At 37.1% G+C, this 24,722-nt stretch overlaps 2 long non-coding RNA genes across 2 annotated transcripts in view; one reads left to right on the top strand and one right to left on the bottom strand.

The window, feature by feature from the left end:
* The window catches only part of LOC309635148, a 136,646-nt gene extending 119,316 nt beyond the window's left edge, over positions 1-17,330 (top strand). The window contains exon 4 of the long non-coding RNA XR_014248661.1: positions 1-17,330. This exon is cut by the window's left edge and continues 7,407 nt beyond it. This is a non-coding gene — a long non-coding RNA (uncharacterized lncRNA).
* Positions 1-24,722, bottom strand: part of LOC309635150 — a 356,917-nt gene that overhangs the window by 14,794 nt on the left and 317,401 nt on the right. The window contains exon 9 of the long non-coding RNA XR_014248663.1: positions 1-24,722. This exon is cut by the window's left edge and continues 14,794 nt beyond it. This is a non-coding gene — a long non-coding RNA (uncharacterized lncRNA).

The following is a 24,722-nucleotide window of genomic DNA, read 5'->3' as shown; positions in this document are numbered from 1 at the left end:
TACAAGACAAACCTAGTAGTCCAAATAAAAAGTGTAAGTTACAAAGTCAATAATAAAATGATTATTTCAGATACAGATTCATATGCTTTCATAAGTTTTCTCTTTCTCAGCATAAATGTCTTATTTATATAGAAAAATTATCAAATGAAATAATGATGCCAATTAAACAAAACACTGACATCTCACAATAAAAGAGTCATTAGACACAGAAAACAATTTGAACTTTTTAAGGTACAAAATAAGAAACATGATTTTTACAAAGAGATTAATTCTAAAAATGGCAGCATGTTGAAATCAAAAAACCTCCTTCCGAGGTGGCATAATTAACAACCAAAGTCAAACTTTCTCACATTATCACAGAATTGTTCTTTTCACCACACGGCATGAGACATATTCGTACATCAAGTGGAGCTAGCTGGAAAAGAAATCCAAAAGGGCCTATTTTTAAATAATAATATTTGTAGATTCATTGATAACATGTCAGGTGACAGAGAAAACATTGACCCAGAAGATTATAAGTCAAAAAAAGTTTTCATTGCTGAGTAATAGTAATAATGCTTGTCAGAGCCCTAAAGAAAAATACTTGGGAGAACCATATTTACTCTGCAAGAAAATTTCCTAACAAATTACTGGAGTTGCAACAGTCATTAGAAATAAGTAATATGGGCTTCCCTGGTGGCGCAGTGGTTAAGAATCTGCCTGCCAATGCAGGGGACACGGGTTCGAGCCCTGTTCCAGGAAGATCCCACATGCCGCGGAGCAACTAAGCCCGTGCGCCACAAGTACTGAGCCTGTGCTCTAGAGCCTGCGAGCCACAACTGCTGAAGCCCGCGTGCCTAGAGCCCGTGCTCCGCAACAAGAGAAGCCACCGCCACGAGAAGCCCGTGCACCACAACAGAGTAGCCCCCGCTCGCCGCAACTAGAGAAAGCACGTGCAGCAACGAAGACCCAACACAGCCAAAAAACAAACAAACAAATAAATAAATAAAATAAATCTATATTAAAAAAAAAAAGAAAGAAGTAATATATTATGGTAGCACCGCAAGAAGGCTTTTTACATCAAGAATTCCTTCTGAACCTCCAGAGACTAAGTAATATATTGTCTTATTTATACAGGTGCTCTCAGATATAAATGTCAGTCTATAGATCTGAATTACACATATTATCAAAATGATAATCTAATAAAATCCAAGCAGCCACAGTCCTATCTATTTTCAGATTTTTGCAAAAAATACCATCAGAATACCACTTTCTGCTGGTTCATATTTAATTGCATTGGCTGTCCAAAGAAAGAGTTTTGTCAACAGTTTATAAACTAAAAGAGAAATTGAAAAAAAATTGGACATTTTTCACTTTGCAGATATGCTGAAGTATAGGTTTTGGCTTCAAAATAGCTTATTTGATGGAAATTTGCAAAGGTTATGGAAAATGTATTAATATGTAATGACAAAGCAAAAATTTCAACTTTAGTAAATTGAGATTAAAATAATTTGCAAGGGATGTGTAGTCAATACAATAATTTGCGTATTTACAAAAACTTATTAAGACCAAGTAACATTTGTGTATTGTTGAGTAAAATCTTCATCAGTATTTGAAATACTTGATTTTTAAAAATACCGATTGGATTTGAAATTTGTTTTTGTATAACAAGAAATTCAAATATTATATTTATCAATGAAGGAAAAGGAAGAGTTGTTATATCATTGATATACCATTGATGTTTAAAGAGTTTGCATTGTTTGAATTGTGCTAAATGGTATGAAGGAGTCTGTCAAAAGGAGAAAAAGTAATAAATATGTTTTTGCTATTTGCTACCTCCTACTCCTGTGAGCAAAGTTTCTCACAGATGATTTCTATCAAGAATGTGAAAAGATCATCATTAAAGAAATCATGATTAGGATGTATGTGTGGCCAGCAAGCCATAAAACTGTATCATAAAATGCTATTATGCTAAAGCAAGCTCCAATTTCTCATTTTAAAATGTGAAAAGATTTTATTTGGAAATTGTATACAAACTCAGCATGTAATATTCTCCCTAGCATTTGTGGTTTGCTTTTCTTAGCATATCTATATCAGGTAAAGAAAATACCATATTTTTTTTGTATATAAGTGCCAAGTGCCATATAGAAACCTCCAGAATCCTCCCCAGTTTACTCTGATGTGCTGTACAAATACAATCGTTTTATATGTGACTTGATATGAAAAAGCTTGGGAATAACTGCCCTAGGGGAATGAATTTAACTGATTGTTAGACAAAGTACAGTAGAGCAATGAAAAGACCAAGATAACCCAAAAGTCAAAAATATTACCAAGGAGAAAAGTGTGACTTGACATTAGCTCACATGTGACTTTAGCTCAAGTTGTTTCTTAGGAGATTTAAAGGAGCGTGTGGTCTCCTCAGACATCAGATTGTAAAGACACTCCAGAAAGCAGCACACCCATCCTCTGCCACATTTCCCTAATGGGGCTCCCAATGCGCTAATGGTGGTAACCTGTATGGGCATTAGTTGTGGTTTCTTATAAAGACCACGTATAGAAGTTGTCTGAAGTTGTAGTCAATGACTGAATCTTACAGAACTTGAGAGAGTTTGGTATTTGGGAAAATCGCTTCAAAGCTTCACTCTTCTGGCGACTATCTGGGAACAGGAAGGGAAGAAGCATGAATATACTCTTAAAATAACGTACATCAATAAATCAACATTTATACTAAATTCTTTAACTGAGTGGTGATACAGATCAGAATTTCTGTTAACTGTGGAGACACAAAGAATCTTTTAAAAAATATGCTATTTTAAAATCCCATCCAGGAATTGGTCTGAAGTTTTAAATATGTATTCCAATAACTCATATTTCTTAGGACTTCTGTACTTTTTATCTCATCTACTATTTGAGGATTTTCCAGGTTCAATATTGTGTGCATCAAATTACCCCATATTCTTCTATGTTTCAGAGAGTCTGAAGAGACAAAATAAAATACTTTCCTTTTGATCTAAAATGGCATTTCCTATTTAAGAACAAAAAACCACAAGAAAGTTTTAAGGCTCCTACAACTAATATATTCAAAACCTGTGCAGCTTAAGACTGAACATAAAAAAAAAACACTGAACACGATTTCCAATGAAAGGTTTCCAAACCTACTGGAAAAGGCTGCGTCAAGAGGAATGCCTGTGTGCTTACAAATAACAGCAAAACTCTGGACTGCGAATAATAACCTAAGAGTTATTGAAGGCATGAGAATAACTTGTAAAAAGCAATTGTAAAGCATTTTGTAAAATATTACTGCCATTCAAATGTTAAATGATGACAACAGAAACTCTTCAGGGACTGGTAAAAAGCAAACACTGTTGGAAGAGGAACTATAAGGAAAAAGGAAAGAAAACAGAGTGGATATAAAGACCTCATAAATTTAGGAGAGAAAAAAAGACAATTGTGAGTGACAAACGGAGAAGGCTTACCAATTTTATGTCCTGTTCCATCAAAATAAATAGCACATTTTTAATTTCAGGGGACTTGAAGCCAAATGGGAGAGTCAAAGTTAATCTCTTAAATGTTTATAGAGACATTTTTCACACATATAAGCAAATATAGAAGAAATATATATTAAGTGATTCTACCATTTTATAAGACTTATAGTACAATTGAATTCTTTTTAGGGAAACAAAGTAGGAAGGATGCATCATTTCTGCATTGTACTAATAAACAATGGAGCAGTCTATATGAAAGATAGAAAGACAAGATGTTCAGCAATCTTCCTTACTCACTCCTCAAAATCAAGGTCTTTGGAAAAGAGCCTTGATAATCATCTTGTTTCCTAAGAACCAAACCTTCATATAATTATTATTATTATTATTAATTAATAACAATAAATACCCAACAGTACATTTAATTCTTCTACTTTTCTTTTGTAGTGGCAAAATCGATGTCATGGGGAACGCTTTTTGAAACTGGTATATTTAACTAAAATGAAGAAAAAAGAAGGGGTCCTTATGTAAATCAAATACAGGTTTTTCCAGTTCTGCAGAAAGGATTCCTTATTCTTTGCCCTATTTGGCACTTGTATGTTCTTAATTATTGCTGTTTGGCCTCTTAGAAAGAGAAAGTGGGATAAAACGTGAATCACACTAGAATGTTTTCTGACTTAACAATAATGAATAGCCTTTTTTTTCTTTTTTAAAGATTAAAATAATAGGATTAGGGTCAAAAGATTAACTTGATTATCTGTTTCACGGGTGTGTTTTTATCCATTTTACAGTGGTCATCTCCAGGAAGCAAGACTTACCGCCCATAGCTAAAGAAGACCAGTTTCTGGAGAAACAAGGTTTGTTCTGTGTTTATGTTGCATATTCCATTTCTTCATGTTTTATAGAGCTCACTTTTGTTTCCTCTGTAAGGCCTGGGTTATCTTGTTTAGATTTTATATTGTCTATATTGAAGGGTGACTGCTGAATCCTCATTTCTCATATGCTGTGAAGAAAAGGTGAGAAGAAACAGGAGAGGGTATGAAAGAAGCAGAAGAGGGTAAGAGAGAGAAAGAGAGAGAAAAGAATCAAAGAGATTTCCTCCTACGCGGTCTGCCCCTGAAGGAAACATCTGCCTGAATGCTTTACTCTGGGAATGACCTGTTCACATAGTCCAAACTTAGAGGGAAGAAATACAAACTTTCTGAAAATTGAGAAACAAAAGTGAATGGATAATATTATTTTGCTTCTTCAACATTATGTAAATGTTATAGCTAGAAAAACACATGTGCATATATTTAGGCAGAATTTATAAAGATCAGGGTTCAAATTTCGAGAAATGTGTACTAACTGAAAAGCCACCAATCCACATTGGGGAGCCATGTGGAAGAGGCAGGGACAAAGTAGAACAAGGGGAGCATGATGTTTCAGCATCTTTGTCCAGTGGAGTCAATTTGTTTGACTCAGCGTGGGTTTAATCTCAGCCAGTGTTCCTGGACTTACTATTGCAAAGCTTTGTAGAATTCTAAGCGAAGTCCTGCCTTCGTACTCATGGTCCCTTTCTGGCCCTGAAGTTACTCATCTCTAGAGTGAGCTCTGAGGCTCTGAAGCTTGAACACCGCTGCTCACGAAGGCCCTGCCTAACCCTGCCTTGTGACAGGACTCTGGGACCTGAGGAGTTTCTCTGGAGCAAAAGCCATACCTTCCCTTGGCAGGTGCTTCAGTGTTTAACGATCAATGGCCCTTTCATCTGGATGACTGTTTTTTATAACAGAAAAATATGAATCTGATTTCTTTGAGGAGATAAAATGGATCCTTCTGATGAATGACTACTAAGGAGAGCATGGATTCACAAGTTAGGGAGATTCATGATGAACAGAAAGGGGCCAAATAAATGCCAGATTAGCAAAGGAGATTTATACATCAGAGGGGACTTCAGGCTGGCTTGAGGCCAGGTAATGGGGGCAGTGACCACAAAAGAGTTTAACTCACATCACAAGATGTCAATGCCTCCTGAATTCCAGCTATCAAAAAAAGATGACTTAATTTGACAATAGACAAATTAAAGGGGAAAGGGGGATGGGTAACAAATTATTGTCCAAAATAACCAAACATCTTTGTTGAATCAAAGGAAAACCATTTCAAAAGCCCCTGACTGAGCCCACTAAAGCTCTCCAGAGGAGAGGCTACCCTGGTCACCTTAGAAATCTGCTTTAAACCTTACGGTTTAAGTTTAATTTATTATTGGGTTGGCCAAAAAGTTCGTTTGGGTTCTTCCAAAATAAGGTGGCATGAAAAACCCGAACGAACTTTTTGGCCAACCCAATATATCCAAACCCACCTCCTCTGCTATCTTTTATCTTGCCATTCTTGATGAAGACAGAACTGCTGGTTCACCAAACCTTTAGTGACAACACATCTTACCCAGAACCACCAAATCAGACATTTGTCTAAAAAAATATTGTCTTAGTTCCCAGTTTTACAAAAACAATAGTATTTCAGGAGACAGTGGCCTCTTTAAACTAGGAAATTAGTTTATTTCTTCCACAGTGATTTATTGAACCAAGCATATTCATTCAAGGAGGCTACTCACTGGTCTCAGATATCACAAATCCTGGGGGCACCTAAGCTTAAACATTGGTGCTCAAAGAGTAGACCACCCCTTCTGTTCTCAATGAGCTGGCATTCTCTCCTGCTTTTGAAGATTTTAAAAACACAACAGTAGCTGTTGGTTTCTTTAACTTCCAGGTAAAGAAAGTGGGAACTGAAACCAAAGGGTCAGAAGAGTCTACAAATAGGGGATGAGTGTATTGCTGGAGGAGGAGGATGGCCAGTGAGTTCATACGAGGTTGAAAGGAAACATTGGGGCTAAATTGATAATAAAGTTAATCTTTCAATTCACTTTTTATTTTTCAAGTTAATAGGACTGATATATGGAAACAATCTAACAAAGTTGTAAGAGTAATCCATTTGTTTTTTATTTATTAACCCAACCCGCTCTTTGTGTCACCCAGAAATTTATGACCCAGACTTGACACCCAAGGAACTTATACTCTTGTTGGGGAGACTGGACTTAGGCTTGAGATACAATGAAAGAGGATTCCAGAGATGGAATTTAATCAAACAAGTGCTGATGACATTGTTTTATTGTGTGTGATCTCCCTGTGCTTTCTTATCCAGAAAGGAACTCCTTCAGCATTTCCTCTTAGATCAAAATTTATATGCCCAGAAGTATTTTTGAGACGCTTGTGTTCTTCTTTTCATTTCCATCACACTTAGACTATACTGATTTACACTAATACAGTCCAGTGTAAATGAGTGCTCCCTTGTGTTCCATCAGAGACCTTCCATACCCATAATTGCTGTTAGTATGCATTGAACAAGTACTACGTGCAAGGTACTGTCCTGAAAAATGCGCATCTAATTGCAATCCTGTCATTTAGGTATTAGGATCATTCCCATTTTGTAGACAGAAGATTTGAGGCAATTTAGTCATCTGTTCAAGTTCACAAAGCAAGTAAGTGGTAGAGCTGGGAATCTAATCTAGACAGACTACTTCCCAAGCCCATTAGTTTAATCACAACACTGTATTGTTGACTTTTGTGTAATGATGTTTAGGTTAGTCATTTGAAATGATTTGTACAGAATAAAGGAGATTGATACGGAATGAGCTTTACCATATCTGATTGATTATTTCAACTCAAGTGTCAATTAGGTGCCAAGCATTGGATCAGACACTGGGGATTCGGAAAAGAACCAAATCCAGTCACTGTGCTCATGAATCTCAAAGTGTGGTAGGATCCTCCCAGCTGGAAGGAGAGCGTTAAGGAGTGTAGGTGCAGCACTGTAGGATAGGAAGGGTTGCAGCAGTGAACTCTTCAAATGCCCAACAACGAAGTGTCTGAATGGGCATCTGTCTCAGAAACTACAACCCAAGGAAAAGTGGAACAGCCTTCTTCCCCTGCAAGTAGACATACTAAATCTTGAAAAAATGTAGGCACTCCTGGCAAATTAGAACTACCCATCTGTCTATGAGCTTGCTAATCATTCCAAAGCTAAAATATAACCTCTCAAGAATGTCTCGGATTTATTCATAGGCCAATTTGGTGAGTCATAAAAAAGAAGCAGCATCTGTATTCAGTCAACCTAGTTGGAATTCACTGAAAGTCTGAAAATACTAGGAAAACTTTCTATCAATGATGAACAATCATGCTCAACATAATAAAAACTCATTACAAAGGAACTGGGGGGGGGGGATGGGAATAAGAAAGGAAGGTGAAGATTAAAGCCAAACCAAAATATGGATGGATTGTTGCAAGATTAAGAGGATCTTTGTATTAGAAGTAAAGAAAATTAGTGCAAGTTTGTCCACGGAAAGACAGTGAAAACAAAATTGTCCCTTATGTCAGCCAATTTTGGATTTTCTATTATTTATTACCACTTGGTGATTTATAACAAGACAAAGGCAATGGAGAAATTGAGAATCATTAGAATGTAATGATGAGTTTCAAAGTCAGCCCCTAATGAAAAGCAGAAATTTTAGAAAATAAAAAAACCCAAATCATATTTGTTTAAAATCTGTAATGACTTCTTTTGAAGTCCACTGAGCTACAGTATGTGCTTACATTGGCTGTTGAGTTATGATTTAAATTTATGCTGTATTTAGGAGGTTAATATTTGTTGACTTACATGGAAAAAATTTAATTGTGGAAAGTTGAGGAAAGAAAAAATGAAAACAATATAGTACTCAAAGTTTACTGTATTGTTTTATAAGAAAAGAAATAGGCGCATATTCATATATTCAACTTGGGTAAAATATATGTGAGCAAAATACACTAAAATGTTAAGAGAGTTATCTCTGCAATGTGTCAATAACTGCAGGCATTCTTTTTCTTTTTTCTTTGTACTTCACCTGACTTTTCAGAGTTTGTACAATGAGCTAGTACCACTTTTATAATTATAAAAACGTCATGTTATTTTAAAATAGACTTGCATCCATGTTCTAGAAGGAATAGATTATATGATGGTAAATTGAACACCTATTAGAATACAAGTGATTAGCAGTATATAACCAGAGTTTACAAAAAACAAATCAAACTATACAAGCTTAATAACTTCTTTTTGGCTTGAACTGTAAGATTCAGCAGATGTTATATTGGAATTTTAGTAAAGGACATAATATGGTCTCCTGAGATTTACTGACAAAAAGAATTTATTTTCTGTTAGGAACAGAGAAGCTGCACTTAGCTGGAAAACAGGGCTGAAATTCTGTAAACAAAAGGAAATAATGACATGATCCAGGGAAGGTGCTAATGAAAGCAGTAGCATCAATCAACAGAAGCCTTAGGGTTAAAGGCAGAGCGTAGGTAGCTCATGGGGTATCTAAGGAAGAAAAAGGCACTGGTGGGAAGTAGAAATGGGAATGATAGGAGGAAAAAAAAGCTAATAATTACGTATCTACTTTGTGCAAAGTATGGCACCAGGCTCTTCTCTCCAATTAACAGGAGAGGAAATTAAGAATAACGGAAGCCATTAAATAGGAATACTGATGGATACGTTGACTTATTTCTTTGGTTAAATGTGATCTGAAGAGTAAAACCTATTATTAGTTGGAATCTAATTAACAGGAAAAAACACATAGAAATTAGTGGGCTAAACATTAACAGAAGTGTACTAGGTGATGTGAAAGGAAAAACTCTTTTTTTTTTTTTTTAGCATAGGCGCCTCATATTACACTTAATAACAAAGACACAAGGACAGTTAGCCCCTCTCTCTGCAAGTATGGTGATATTCCCGGGGCTTTGTATCTCATTACGAGAGATTTATTCTAGTAAAGAGAGTAAGGTCCATAACAACACTAAAGCAATGCACATGGAGAGCCCGACTAAATGATAATTTGGATGAGTCATAACATATATGAAAAGCATAAGCACTTGGGGAAGATGATGTGGCCTGATCTAAACAGGATAAGTAGGATAAGTGGGATAAAAGTATGGGAAAAAAATAGGTCAAATATCAATAAAAAACTTTTCAATAGTGGGAACTATCAAAACCAGAAGACTTGTTCCCAAAGGAAATTCATGATTGTGGAAGATTTAATACTTGAGTGAGTAAACATGAAAGAATAACTAATCGAGAACAGTTCTAAATTTTATGCTTCTATAGATTCATTTGTAAATAAACTATGAACAATGAGGCCTCATTTATTCATCAGCATCAGGGAACACATTGTTCCAGAGAAGTCAGTTCCCCAGATACTGCAAGCCTCACAACAGGAACAGATTTTTCTTTAATTTCAACCTCTCCAGTGGAGATTTATTTAAACGGAATGACTCAGATCCTTGGCTTCTTAAATATTCCAATCCAGAATTAGGATATGAGATGCCAGAAGTGTGTATGGAAAGGTCTCTGGAACACAGGGTCAGGACAACCAGAGATCCAGTCTTGGTTCACAGAAAGGTGATCTGGAGGTCTTTTACCACTCTGGTCCTTAATTTTATGTATATATATATTTGTAAATAAAAGCACAGGAGAAGATGATCTTTAAAATTTCTTCATCTAAATCCTCTAATTCTGAACATCTGCTACCTAATTGCACTATACAGGCAGACCTCACTTTCTTGTGCTTCGCGGATTTGTGTTTTCCACAAATTGAAGGTTTGTGGCAACACTGCTTCCATTTTTCCAGCAGCATATGCGCACTTCATGTCTCTGTGTCACATTTTGATAATTCCTGCAATATTTCAAACCTTTTCATTATTATTGTATTTGTTATCGTAATCTGTGATCAGTGATCTTTGATGTTACTATTTTGACACTTTTTAGCAATACCGTATGTTTTAATTAAGATACGTACGTTTTTTAGACATAACGCTATTGCACACTTGATAGGCTACAGGATAGCATAAATGTAACTTTTATACACACTGGGAAACCAAAAAATTCATGTGACTCACTTTATTGTGAGGTTCACTTTATTGCAGTGGTCTGGGACTGAACCTGCAGTATCTCCAAGGTATGCCTGTAATATTTGTCTCTACATTAAATATTTTAGACACTCTTTTCTGCTAGTGGGCCTTAGCTAAGGCTTTATGTAAGGTGCTACACTCCATCAATGAATAAAAGGCATGTGCTTGATAGTAACTCTTTTCCTTGGTACTCCAAAGCTTCTCACATGGTTTTTAAAATTATTTTCAGGTTCACAGGTAGATACCGAAAATTGAGGCTGCTGGAAGTCTGATTACCAGGTACATGGGTCGAGACTGTATTCCTGTTTGGGGAGGGTCAAGTCAGAGATGAGAATAACTGTTGTTATTCTAACTGTCACTTCTAAGCAGAAGTTTTCAGAGTCAGCCTACTGTTTGCCATGCCCACTTTTTGCTTCTGTCACAATGACTGCACTGCCCCACACAGAGGTGGCTCCTTCAACTGAGGCCTCTCTCCTGGCTTGCAGATGGCTGCCTTCTCAGTCGTGTCCTCACATGGTCTTCCCTGTGTGTGTGTGTGTGTGTGTGTATGTATCCCTGATGTCTCTCTGTGTGTACAAATTTCCTCTTCTTTTAAAGACACCAGTCCGATTGGATTAGAGCCCCCCCGAGGGCCTCATTTCAACCTCCTTAATGGCCCTGTCTCCAAATGCAGTCACATTCTGAAATACTGGGAATTAGGCCTTCAACATATAAATCTGGGGGACACAATTCAGCCCATAACATGACTAGAGTCTTGACTTGCTATGAAAAGGAGTTCTAGGCAGAGGAAGCCGAGGTAGCAGAGACAGTGGAGAAGGATCACTCTATACAGCTGTGTATAGAATGAATAGAGGCAGAAAATATGAAAATGGAGCAAGAAGTAGGGCTTTTGGGTTTATTCTGTAGAATCATTGCTCTTCGGTTTTGTAGTAGAATCACTTGGGACTTCTAAAAAATGCCATCATCCCAATCCTGTTCACAACCGGTTCTCTCTGAATCTGTAGGAGTGATATTTTAAAAATATCTCACTAGGCGATATTAACATGCAACCACATGTAGAAGCCACTGCTATAGAAAGTTGAGATCTAGGAGCCTAATGAGATGAGATTTGCGTTTAGGAAGCTCCCTCTGACTGCAATGAGAAAAATGGGCTGGAAGACCGTGAGGCTGGGGGTAGAGAGGTCAGCTTGGAGGGACTATTGTAAGAGATGGTGGGGTTTGAACAACACACAGTGATGGGAATGGATAAGGGACAATATGAGACGTGAATAAGATAGGAGAGAAAGAACTTGATTCCTATTTTAATGTGGGGAATGAGAAAACCAAGAGATTTGTGAAGACTCTTGCATTTTTGGCTTGAGTTAGTGAGTGGAGAGAAATTGAGTTTATTAATAACAACAAAAATGTAAGAGGAAGATAACATTTTAGGGCAGTGACAACAGGCTCAATTTTGGATTTCGTGGGCTTGAGTTTCTTGTGATGAAGTTCATGGGGCACTGGTATATAGGAGAGAAAGCTGAGCTAAAGGCAGAGAGTTTGGGGTCATCAGTATATGAATCATAGTTGAAGCCATTGGAGTGTGGAAATGGCCTGCGAGAGAGGAGGGCTGAAGACTGCCCCCTGGAACAATAAATGCATAAAGAAGACTGGGAAGACAAACCAGGTTGACCAGGGGATGTCAGTGACAAAGAAACCAAGAAAGAAATTAGTGGAGGCAAATGCCATGGAAAGATGAAGAAATATCAGGAATGACAAGAGTCCACTGGATTTGTTAATCAAGAGGGGATTAGTGATCTTTGCTCCATGATTTTAGTGAAACCTAGTCTTCATTAAAAGACTAGGGGGGGCTAGTCTTAATTGAAAACTGATGAATTTGTGTTGTGTTGGAGTAGATTGAATGAGTATAAAATATTCTTTGGTGGAGGAGCATGCAGAGTCAGAGTGTGGGTAGACTGTTAGAAAAGTTGCAGCCAAAGTAAGAGCGGTCATGAAGATGTAATGAGAATAAGGGAGTGAAAGGGACGAAGGCATTGAAGGTTTTACTTGGACACTGATATAATAAAGTTTAAGATTTCAGAGTGGGGTGAGCTCTAGGCAATGATTATATTAAAAAAAAAATCTTGGGAATGAGCTGAGTGGAAGAGGTCAGTGAATTTTGAAGATAAGTTATTGAATTGATCAACCACACAGAGTCATTGTGATAAAAGGACAATTTGGGCTAGGGGCAGCAGAAGACTAAGAATCAGGTGCTAATGTCATCTAAGGAGATGCAGATAATATTAATGGTTAGGGGTGAGGTAGAGGCGGGCCCAGGTTACTGTGTGTGCCTAACCTGACCAAAGATGAGGGCTGGAGGGGAGGTCCTGGAAGTCCAAGGTAATGTAATAGTGATCAGCCAGGTGCAGACAGGGTGATGGGCTTTCAGGATGAAAACAAACAACAGCAACAAAAAGGCAGGCACAAATACATTCAGAGACTGGACTCTCATGTACCTGAGAGCAGCCTTGAGTTGCTACAGTGAGCAGGTGGAAAATGCAGGTGGAGAGCTGGAAAACGGTAAGGTTTTACAGGGCCTTATAGGCTAAGCCAAGATTTTAGTTTTTCACCTGAGATCATGGGGGACCATTGCCTGGTTCAAGCAGGAAGGTGACATGGTCAGGTCTGAGTTATAAAAAGCTCTTCTGGGGACCATGTGGAGGATGTATTGTTAGGAGTCAGGTTATGGAGACCAGTTTAGGAACAAATTGTACAAATTCATATAGAGTCTAGAAAAAAACGGGAGTGGTGGAGCTGGGAAGAGGCAACAGCTTTAGCAGCCAAAATGTAATTGACTTGGTTATGTGGAGAGAGAGGTCGAGACAGAAGCCAAGCTTCCTCTTATGTCTGTCATTATCAACTCTGTATACTTAGGTAAGAAATCTTACTCAGAGAACAGACAGACATGGAACTTACACTTGAGTACCAAACTAGAACGTAGAAGGGCTCAAGGGTAAGATGGGATGAAGTGAGAGAGTGGCATGGACATATATACACTACCAAACGTAAAATAGATAGCTAGTGGGAAGCAGCCACATAGCACAGAGAGATCAGCTTAGTGCTTTGTGACCACCTAGAGGGGTGGGATAGGGAGGGTGGGAGGGAGATGCAAGAGGGAGGAGATATGGGGATATATGTATATGTATAGCTGATTCACTTTGTTATAAAGCAGAAACTAACACACCATTGTAAAGCAATTATACTCCAATAAAGATGTTAAAAAAAAAAAAAGAAAAATATGGAGAGAAGGGAGGAAAAGGAAGAGGAGATGAAGAAGTCCTTGTTCTCAAGAAACACATGCTGTATATAACTGTCTGGATTTGATGCCCTATATTCTGATATATATAGTAAAATGTGACATTATTTTTAAAAGTCTCTGTCTTTCAGATATTCTTCAAATTTCATAAATCAGTTTAAAGTAAGTGCTTAGATAATCTTTGGCTGACAAATTTCAGTGATTAATTTATCCCTGCCATTATCACTTGCATTGCTGTTGTTTACTATGAAGTTAGTCAAATGGAAATATAATCATAAACAATAGGAAAACCAGAATAAAATGTTTTATAGAGTTTGTTTTTAAGGGCTTAACTTACACTGAGGAAACCAAAAAGCTGAGTGTTATCTATTGGTATTGTTAATAATCCTGATCCTGTCGCTACTTGAGGAAATAAAACATAGAGTATCTGATTGATTTCATGAAAGATTAAGCACAACCCAAGTGTTGACCAGGACATTGATCAGGCTTGAAGGGAATTTATTCAACTGTGTAAAATAATAAAGGAGATAGGAAATATGTAAAATTAATGATTTTTTATGTAGGCTTCCTTAGAAATACAGAAATCTATTACTGAAAAAATATGACTACGACTTGCAAATTCTTTACAGGAGGAAAGCAATTTGAAACAGAGTCCTTCTTTTAGGACTGCAGATATTCCGACTCAGAAATAAAACTGAAACTTTAGCAAAATATTATTTGTTTGAGGAAATTTTCTCCCTTCTTCACTAGAGCCCTTTCCACACATTAAAACTATGAAGGATCATTTCTAATAATCTGGGAAATTTACATAGTATTCGTACATCTTTTTTAAAGTATGGACTCATGGTACTTTAGATGCCTCGTGAAGTGATGGGTTCCTGTATTGGAGATGTTCCTACAAAGGCCAGAGCTCCAGGTAGCACAAGCATCATATGGGAGACTCACAAGCTGGGCTGCAAATTAGGGCAGAAGGATCTTCAAGGTAATTTTTATCATTAAAAAACTTATTATTTCATACTTTCTAATTTCTCAGTATTTTTTGATCCAGCATGTACCTCATAATATTTTTGAAAACGGAAAGCAATCAGACTTGGCAACTATAACATGGATGAAGCTACCAAACACTGTTTAGTGAAAGAAGCCAGACAAAAAGGAATGAATACTGTATGATTCCATTTATATGAAGCCCAAACTGGGCAAAACTAATCTAAACTGTTAGCAATTGGAAAGTGGTTGCTTGAGGTGGAAATTTACTGGAATGGGCCACATGGGAATGTTTTATAGGGTACTGGGAATGTTCTATAACTTGTTTTGGGTGGTGGTTACACAGGTGGATACAATTGTCCAATTGTCTTCAAACTGGAAACAAATTCCCTAAAAGTTATTGTACGTAAATTATGCCTAATTCTAAAAAATAAGTGGTCAGAGACTCACCTTTGGGTGAGAGACACACACAGACTGAAAGTAAGGAGATGGAAAAAGATATTTCATGCAAATGGAAATGACGAGAAAGTGAGGGTAGCAATACTCATATCAGAAAAAGTAGACTTTAAAACAGAAGCCGTAAAGAAAGACAAAGAAGAGCATTATATAATGATAAAGGGATCAATAGAAGAAGAGGATATTACACTCATTGACATATACACACCCAATATTGGAGCACCTAAATATATCAAGCAAATACTAACAGACATAAAAGGAGAAATTGATAATAATACAATAATAGTAGGAGACTTTAACACCCCACTGACATCAGTGGAGAGACCATCCAGATAGAAAAATCAGTAAGGCAACAGAGGTCCTAAATAACACAGTAAACCAGTTTGACTAAATTGATAACTACAGGACACTACATCCAAAAAAAACCCAGAACACACATTCTTTTCAAAGGCACATGGAACATTCTCTAGGTTAGACCACATACTAGGTCACAAATCAAGCCTCAACAAATTTAAGAGGATAGAAATTATTTCATGCATCTCTTCTGACCATAACAGTATGAAACTAGAAATCAACTACAAAAAGAAAAATGGGGGAAAAGAGAACATATGGAGACTAAACAACATGCTACTAAAAAAAACCAATGGGTCACTGATGCAATCAAAGAAGAAATCAAAAAATACCTTGAGACAACTTCACAGATGTCTATGGGAGGCAGCAAAAGCAGTTCTAAGAGAGAAGTTCATAGCGATACAGGCCTTCCTCAGGAAATAAGAAAAATTTGAAATAAACAACCTAACCTACCACCTAAAAGAATTAGAAAAAGAAGAACAAACAAAGCCCAAAATCAGCAGAAGATGGAAACACAAAAGTCCCCGAATAGCCAAAGCAATCTTGAGAACGAAAAATGGAGCTGGGGGAATCAGGCTCCCTGACTTCAGACTATATTACAAAGCTACAGTAATCAAGACAGTTTGGTACTGGCACAAAAACAGAAATACAGATCAATGGAACAGGATAGAAAGCCCAGAGATAAACCCACGCACATATGGTCACCTTATCTTTGATAAAGGAGGCAAGCATATACAGTGGAGAAAAGACAGCCTCTTCAATAAGTGGTGCTGGGAAAATTGGACAGATACATGTAAAAGTATGAAATTAGAACACTCCCTGACACCATGCACAAAAATAAACTCAAAATGGATTAAAGACCTAAGTGTAAGGCCAGACACTATCAAACTCTTAGAGGAAAACATAGGCAGAACACTCTATGACATAAATCACAGCAAGATCCTTTTTGACCCAGCTCCTAGAGAAATGGAAATAAGAACACAAATAAACAAATGGGACCTAATGAAACTTAAAAGCTTTTGCACAGCAAAGGAAACCATAAACAAGACCAAAAGACAACCATCAGAATGGGAGAAAATATTTGCAAATGAAGCAACTGACAAAGGATTAATCTCCAAGATTTACAAGCAGCTCATGCAGCTCAATAACAAAAAAACGAACAACCCAATCCAAAAATGGGCAGAAGACCTAAATAGACATTTCTCCAAAGAAGATAATACAGATTGCCAACAGACACATGAAAGAATGCTCAACATCATTAATCATTAGAGAAATGCAAATCAAAACTACAATGAGATATCATCTCACACCGGTCAGAATGGCCATCATCAAAAAATCTAGAAACAATAAATGCTGGAGAGGGTGTGGAGGAAAGGGAACCCTCTTGCACTGTTGGTGGGAATGTAAATTGATACAGCCACTATGGAAAACAGTATGGAGGTTCCTTAAAAAACTACAAATAGAACTACCATACGACCCAGCAATCCCACTACTGGGCATATACCCTGAGAAAACCATAGTTCAAAAAGAGTCATGTACCAAAATGTTCATTGTAGCTCTATTTACAATAGCCAGGACATGGAAGCAACCTAAATGTCCATCGACAGATGAATGGATAAAGAAGATGTGGCACATATATACAATGGAATATTACTCAGCCATAAAAAGAAATGAAATGGAGGTATTTGTAATGAGGTGGATGGAGTTAGAGTCTGTCATACAGAGTGAAGTAAGTCAGAAAGAGAAAAACAAATACAGTATGCTAACACATATATATGGAATCTAAGGGGAAAAAAAAAAAAAAGGCCATGAAGAACCTAGTGGCAAGACGGGAATAAAGACACAGACCTACTAGAGAATGGACTTGAGGATATGGGGAGGGGGAGGGGTGAGATGTGACAGGGTGAGAGAGTGTCATGGACATATATACACTACCAAATGTAAAATAGATAGCTAGTGGGAAGCAGCCGCATAGCACAGGGAGAACAGCTCGGTGCTTTGTGACCACCTAGAGGGGTGGGATGGGGAGGATGGGAGGGAGGGAGATGCAAGAGGGAAGAGATATGGGAACATATGTATATGTATAACTGATTCACTTTGTTATAAAGCAGAAACCAACACACCATTGTAAAGCAATTATACTTCAATAAAGATGTTTAAAAAAAAAATCAGCAGAAGGAAGGCAATAATAAAGGTAAGAAAGAAAATAATTTAATAGAGATAAAAAACAATAGAAAAGATCATAAAATCAAGACCTGTTTTTTTGAAAAGATAAACAAAATTGGCAGACCTCCAGCCAGGCTCACCAAGAAGAAAAGAGAGAGGACCCAAATAAACAAACTAAGAAATCAAAGAGGAGAAATAATAACCAATACCATATAAATACAAAAAATTATAAGAGAATATTATGAACAGTTATATGACAACAGATTGGACAACCTGGAAGAAATGGACAAGTTTCTAGAAACATACAGACTGCCAAGACTGAGTCAAAAAGAAACAGATAATTTGAACAAACTGATCAATAGGCAGGAAATAGAATATGTAATTTAAAAAACTCTCTGCAAACAGAAGTCCAGGACCAGATGGCTTCACTGGGGAATTCTATCAAACATATAAAGAAGAAATTATACCTTGCTTCTCAAACTACTCCAAAAATTTGAAGAGGAGAGACCACTCCAAAATTCATTCTATGAGGTCACCATCACCCTGATACCAAAAGTAGACAAAGACACTACAAAAAAAGAAAATTACAAGCCTATATCTTTGGTGAATATAGATGCAGAAGTCCTCAACAAAATATTAGCAAACTGAATCCAACAATATATAAAAAGGATCATACACCATGATCAAGTTGGATTTATTCCAGGGTCACAATGATGATTCAACATATGCAAATCAATGTGACATACCACATTAACAAAAGGAAAGACAAAAACCACATTATCATCTCAATAGATGCAGAAAAAGCATTTGACAAAATTCAACACCCATTCATGATAAAAAAAACTCCCACCAAAGTGGGTATAGAGGGAATATATCTCAACATAATAAAAGCTATGTACAACAAACCCACAGCCAACATAATACTCAACAGTGAAAAGCTTCCTGCTAAATTCAGGAACAAGACAAGTATGCCCACTCTCACCACTTCTAATCATTGGAAGTCTTAGCCACAGCAATCAGACAATAAAAAGAAATAAAAGGTATCCAAATTGGAAGGTAAGTGGTAAAACTCTCACTATTTGCAGATGACATGATACTCTATAAAGAGAACCCTAAAGTCTCCACACAAACACTATTAGAACTAATAAATGAATTCAATAAAGTTGCAGGATACAGGATTAATGTATGGAAATCTGTTGCTTTTCTTTAATAACGAACTATCAGAAAGGGAAATTAAGAGAGCAATCCTGAGAAAAAAAGAAGAAAGCTGGAGGTATAACCCTCCCAGACCTCAGACTATACACAAAGCTACAGTAATCAAAACAGCATGGCATTGGCACAAAAATAGACATATAGATAAGGGGAACAGAATAGAGAGCTCAGAAATGAACCTATGCACCTATGGTCAATTAATCTACAGCAAGAGAGGTAAGACTATACAATGGAGAAAACACAGTCTCTTCAAGAAATGGTGTTGGGAAAGCTGGGCAACTACATGTAAAAAAAAAAAAAAATGAAATTAGAACCTTTCGTCACACCATGTACAAAATAAGCTCAAAATGGATTAAAGACCTAAATGTAAGACATGACACCATGAAACTCCTAGATGAGAACATAGGCAAAATGTTCTTGGACATAAATCATAGCAATATTATCTTAGATCAGTCTCCCAAGACAAAAGAAATAAAAGCAAAAATAAACAAATGAGACAATCAAACTTAAAAGCTTTTGCATAGCAAAGGAAGCCACCAATAAAACAAAAAGACATTATACAGAATGGGAGAAAATATTTGAAAAAAATACAAATAACAAGGGGGTAATATCCAAAATATAAAAACAGCTCATACAACTCAATGTCAAAAAAACAAACAACCCAATCATAAAATGGGCAGAAAACCTAAATGACATTTCTCCAAAGAAGACATACAGATGGCCAACAGGCACATGAAAAGATGCTCAACACTGCTAATATTAGAGAAATGCAAATCAAAACCACAATGAGGTATCACCTCATACCTGTCAGAATGGCTGTCTACAAGAATTCTACAAATAATAAATGCTGGAGAGGGTGTGGAGAAAAGGGAACCCTTGTACACTGCCACTGAGAATGAAAACTGGTACAGCTGCTATGGAAAACAGTACGGAGGTTTCTTAAAAAACTAAAAATGGAGCTACAATATGATCCAGCAATTCCACTCCAGGATATATATCTGGAAAAAAATGAAAACTCTTAATTTGAAAAGATACATGCACCCCAATGTTCATAGCAGCACTATTTATAATATCAAAGACACGGAGGCAACCCAAGTGCCCATGAACAGATGAATGGATATAGAAGATGTGGTATATGTATATACAATGGAATATTACTCAGCCAGAAAAAAGAATGAAATTTGCCATTTGCAGCAACATGGATGAACCCAGAGAACATTATGCTTAGTGAAATAATTCAGACAGAGAAAGACAAATACTATGTGATATCACTTATAATTATACAAATGAATGTATATAAAAAATAGAAACAGACTCACAGACATAGAAAACAAACTTACGGTTGCCAAGGTGGAAAGGGAGAGTGGGAGGGACAAATTAGGAGTATGGAATTAACAGATACAAACTATTATACATAAAATAGATAAGCAATAAGGATTTACTGTATAGCACAGGAAATTATACTCAGTATCTTATAATAACCTATAATGGAATATAATATACAAAAAAAAAAAAGCTGAATCACTATGCTGTACAGCTGAAACTAACACAATATTGTAAATCAACTATACTTCAAATTAAAAAAAATATGCTCATAAAAAATCATCAATCTTAAAACATCTTTAAAATATTTTATCTCAGGTTAACATACAGCATAGGATCAAAGCAGGTTAGACATAACACATAAATGCCTATTTTCTAAAATTCTAAAGTTATTTGCTAAAATTATTTTTTTTCTTATATACAAGTTTTATATCCAAAATCCAGGAACATATAACTGCTGACTACCCATTGATATAAATACAAAAAAATTAGGAAAGGGTTTATTTTTTGGTATCTAGCCTTTATATCAGCTTGCGTACTCAGGAGATATTTTTTATGCTGTGAGAATCATCTATTTTTACTTTGAAGGAATCTCTCTTGTCAATTTGCAAATCCTAAGCGTGCACATAAGCAAAATACTGGTTCCTCCCTGATAGGCCCAGTGTCAATCCAGGGCAGAGAGTTTCTTTGTTACTGGTATTTTTGTAACAAGAAAAGAGTAACAGCCAAAGAGAAATAGGCATTGAGGTAATGGGACAGAGTTTTTCAGGTGCTTCCTAATCCAGAATGTATTCTAATTCCATCCAGAATCAAAGAGGTACAGGAAACTCTTCCTGGCACAGTGCGGATGAAAGATCATTTCACAGAGCACAGGGGAGAGGGTGATGGGATGCTTGCACTGGATCCATTGCCTGTACTCAGTGATAGCAACTGGGCACCAAAATAGAAATGACAAAACTGCCGAGCGGAACCCTGTGTATTTGTGGTAGAAGGCCTATTCTTTAAACCCTGAACATGAAGAAATTGCAGTCCAAGAGACTTTCTGTATAATCAGAAACAATTCTGCCACCAGATGGAGCACAGAATGGACCAGAGTGGGATACACAGGTGCACAGCACATATAGAAGACCCAAAGGTGGGACAATCGAAGAATGCAAAGGTATAAATTAGGGCAGACAGGAAATTAGCTTCTAACTAAGAACTTTACCCTAGGTTTTCATAGAACAGTTGGTCATTAACACCAGACTAACACCATAGTTTACACCTGAAGACTATTTGTTACTATACATAATTTATTCCATAGGTGGAACATCATTCTCTTGCTTAATTATTTTCTTATCCTTGTAATATGCCTTGAACTAATATAACCACTATAGCAACAATCAGGAAGATGACCTGCTTTGATAGTAATTTGCGTTTACTATTTTGGAGCCCCAAGTCAGAATCCCTTAAATTAGAATATAGGACAAAACCAGACCATGTGAGGCTCTATTAATAGCAGTATGTTTGTTCAATATGTTTTTGACTTTCTGAGCAGAGGCATAAGGATACTGAAAGCTAAGTTCCTAAACATTTCCACCAGCAGATTTTTGACCATTTTTATATTCTTACCTTTGTCAATAAAGTAAACGTACTTCATAAATGCATGATTGTCATTTTCCTCACTAACACCTAATGTTGTTTTGCTAAATATGCATCTATAAATGACTGTTTATATTAGCCCTTAAGTATATGTAAAGACTCATACAGGACTACCTGTCTTTCCAAGTAGAGGCTAACAGTCTTGAATTAAATCAGGACAGTGTAAACAGGATGGCATATAAAGTGTGAGCCAATATACGGAGGACAAAATATGTATGAAGGATAACTGATTAATAAAACATGGCTGGCCTTGATTTCGTTTATAAGAAACTTAAGACATTTATCAACATCTGTCTGAACACAGCTCCAGTCTCTTGGACTCTTTTGTGGATAAGCTGATTAATAAAAGATGATGCCTCAGGAAGGAAGCTTAGATCTTTGTAAGCAATGACAAAGGAAAAGGCAGGGCTGAATCTACATATGAAAGGAAATTGTGAAAGTAAACTAGTTTGCCACTAAGTGCCTGGCTGCCACTCCCCTATAACATTCCATTTCCCTCATATTGTCTCAAGTCTGGGGAAATGGGAAGGAATTTCAAAAATTAAGTGTGGGATTAATTTACAAGACAGATTATAGGTTTTTTTGTGTTTTTTTTTTTTTTTTTTTTTTTAACTCTGAAATATAATCTGGTTCCCTTGTGGCTTCCCCCTCTTGGTGTTCTTAACTTTGCAGCTTTCCATGTTTGTTTTTCATTTGTATCCTTGATCTTTTAGGCTTTCCTTTCCTCTTGGCTAGAATAAAGCACCAGGACTGAACAAGTGCCTCCCTTTACCAGCTGGCAGACTGTTGCCCAATAAATGTTGCCCTTAGGAAACCATCAGTGCCCTGTGTTCCATCTTCCAGTCAGCCATTCCTCGAATCATCTCCCGTCCAGCACATGTAATTCACATCTGGTCACTTTGGGATTTCTTCATTCAACATCCATGACCCCGGACTTGGAGGTCAAACAGAATAGTAAATGCAGTAATGCCTGGAAATAAACATCTCTGCCAAAACATCGCATTATCTCCTAAATGTCCAGGGAAAATCACTGCATAACACAAAGGAGGAAGGGGTCTAAAATTTTAGAAGAAGGTACTGTGGGTTACAGAGGGAATTAGAATCATCACATTTTTTAATGCTCTCTATGAAAATAAATGCCTTCCTCAATACTTACTTAAGCACAAAAAGTAAAGTTACATGATCAGCACATTTCATTAATAATGGTCAAATAATAAACTTGAGAAAATTATAAACTCTTTTGATCTCATGTCGTTATAGGACATCAAAGCACTGGTTGCTCTGACAGTAGACTTCAGTGTCTGCAACTCAGTTTTATGGCTGTGTCTAGAGTCTAGGTTGGATATTCAGAGTCCAAACAGATAATCTGAAGAGGAAAAGTGGAGGAGATGGGGGTTAATGCTGAGGGTGGGTCCACTGAAGACTTGGTGGTCATACATCACCTGGGCCATTTATATTCATCTACCTAACTGGATAGTCCCACAATTACAACTCTTCTTTGTGCTGTATAAAATTACTTGTGTCAAATTAACTGTATATCAGTAAAAACAGAAGCAAAGGACTGGAAGAACACAAAGAAAAATATTCTGATCTACTGTTAGCAACAGAGGTCTGAGAACATTTTGATGTTCTGCTGATCAGGTTGTAGGACTTATCCCCCAACACCAAAGACTATGATTTATATATACAACTTTCATTTATATATAAATTTAAAAGACATGAAGAAGAAGCAGCCAAAAATCTCACCAGGGGGATTATAGAAATCACTGTTGCAAAACTGATTTATAAATCAATCTAAGGAGTCAAACAACCCCAGAGCAAGAGGGGGGCCGGAAGCCTGGCTGCCAGTGTCCGCTGTGGGGAGTTTTTGCTATTTTTGATATCCTTATTCCCTAGTTAACTGCAAGTTGTCCAAGAATTCTTTTTCTAAGACTGTTTCTGTAATCTAAAACAGTCCTTCACACAAATCAGTAACTTGCCATGCCAATCCTGAGAACATGATAAATATTAAACAATTAAAACTAAATAAATGATTTGTTTAGCCATTTGAGTGTGTGTGTATATGCATGTGTATGCACTTGTATATGTGTATACAGTCCATATGTATATATGTGCATGTATATATACTCATATATTTGAGAGAGAAACTACAATGATAGTTCATATGTATGTTACCTGAAATTAACAGTGTTCTGTGAAAGTTGTGAAGGAGCCTGTATACTCTTGCTTTTTCTTTTGCAGGGGTGTGTGTGTGTTCTTGTTTGAGCAGTTGCTGACAGGAGCTGGGGAACTGAGACTGATAAAGCTGCAGGAGGGCTGTGCAGGCATAACCTTTACTTCAAGCAGGAAAACCACCATAAAAAAAAAAGAATTGGGCCGGGCTGGGCAAAGCTGGAAGCAGGACTGTCCGGGAATGTCAGACATGTGGTATTATTTAAGGCTGAATCCCCCAGGGCTGGGAATGGTACTGCTGTTGGGATATTGTGCTCTGCAGCGATCGCCCTGGTGGGGAATGGGGTCGGAGCTGAGACCGCACTCTTGTGGGTGAGAGGTCAGATTTCCCCCGAAGGGAGGGGTGTTTGCGCTCCCAGGCGTCGTGGGAAGAGTCGGATCCTGGGTCAGGAAATAGGGACTCAGAAAAGTCTTAAACAGCGTATTCCTTGCAGACCGAGATGGGTCCCCTCTGTGTCTGTCAGTGTTGTTTGTGCTGGATCAGAAACAATAGTGAACATTCTGTGATTCTGACGGATGCTCAATTCCAGGGCTCCTGCCCACAAACTGCGCACGGCGAACACCTAATTCACTTGCTGCTTTGCTTATTCCCGAAGGTCTGTGAGGGGTCCTGCAGCATGTCTGGCTTCCTCAAGGTAT

The sequence above is a fragment of the Balaenoptera borealis genome (assembly GCF_965194805.1).
Source record: "Balaenoptera borealis genome assembly, chromosome: 9".
In the NCBI taxonomy this organism is placed as follows: Eukaryota; Metazoa; Chordata; class Mammalia; order Artiodactyla; family Balaenopteridae; genus Balaenoptera; species Balaenoptera borealis.
Note: the sequence above shows the minus strand (reverse complement) of the source record. Positions and strands in the feature narration are given on the sequence as shown.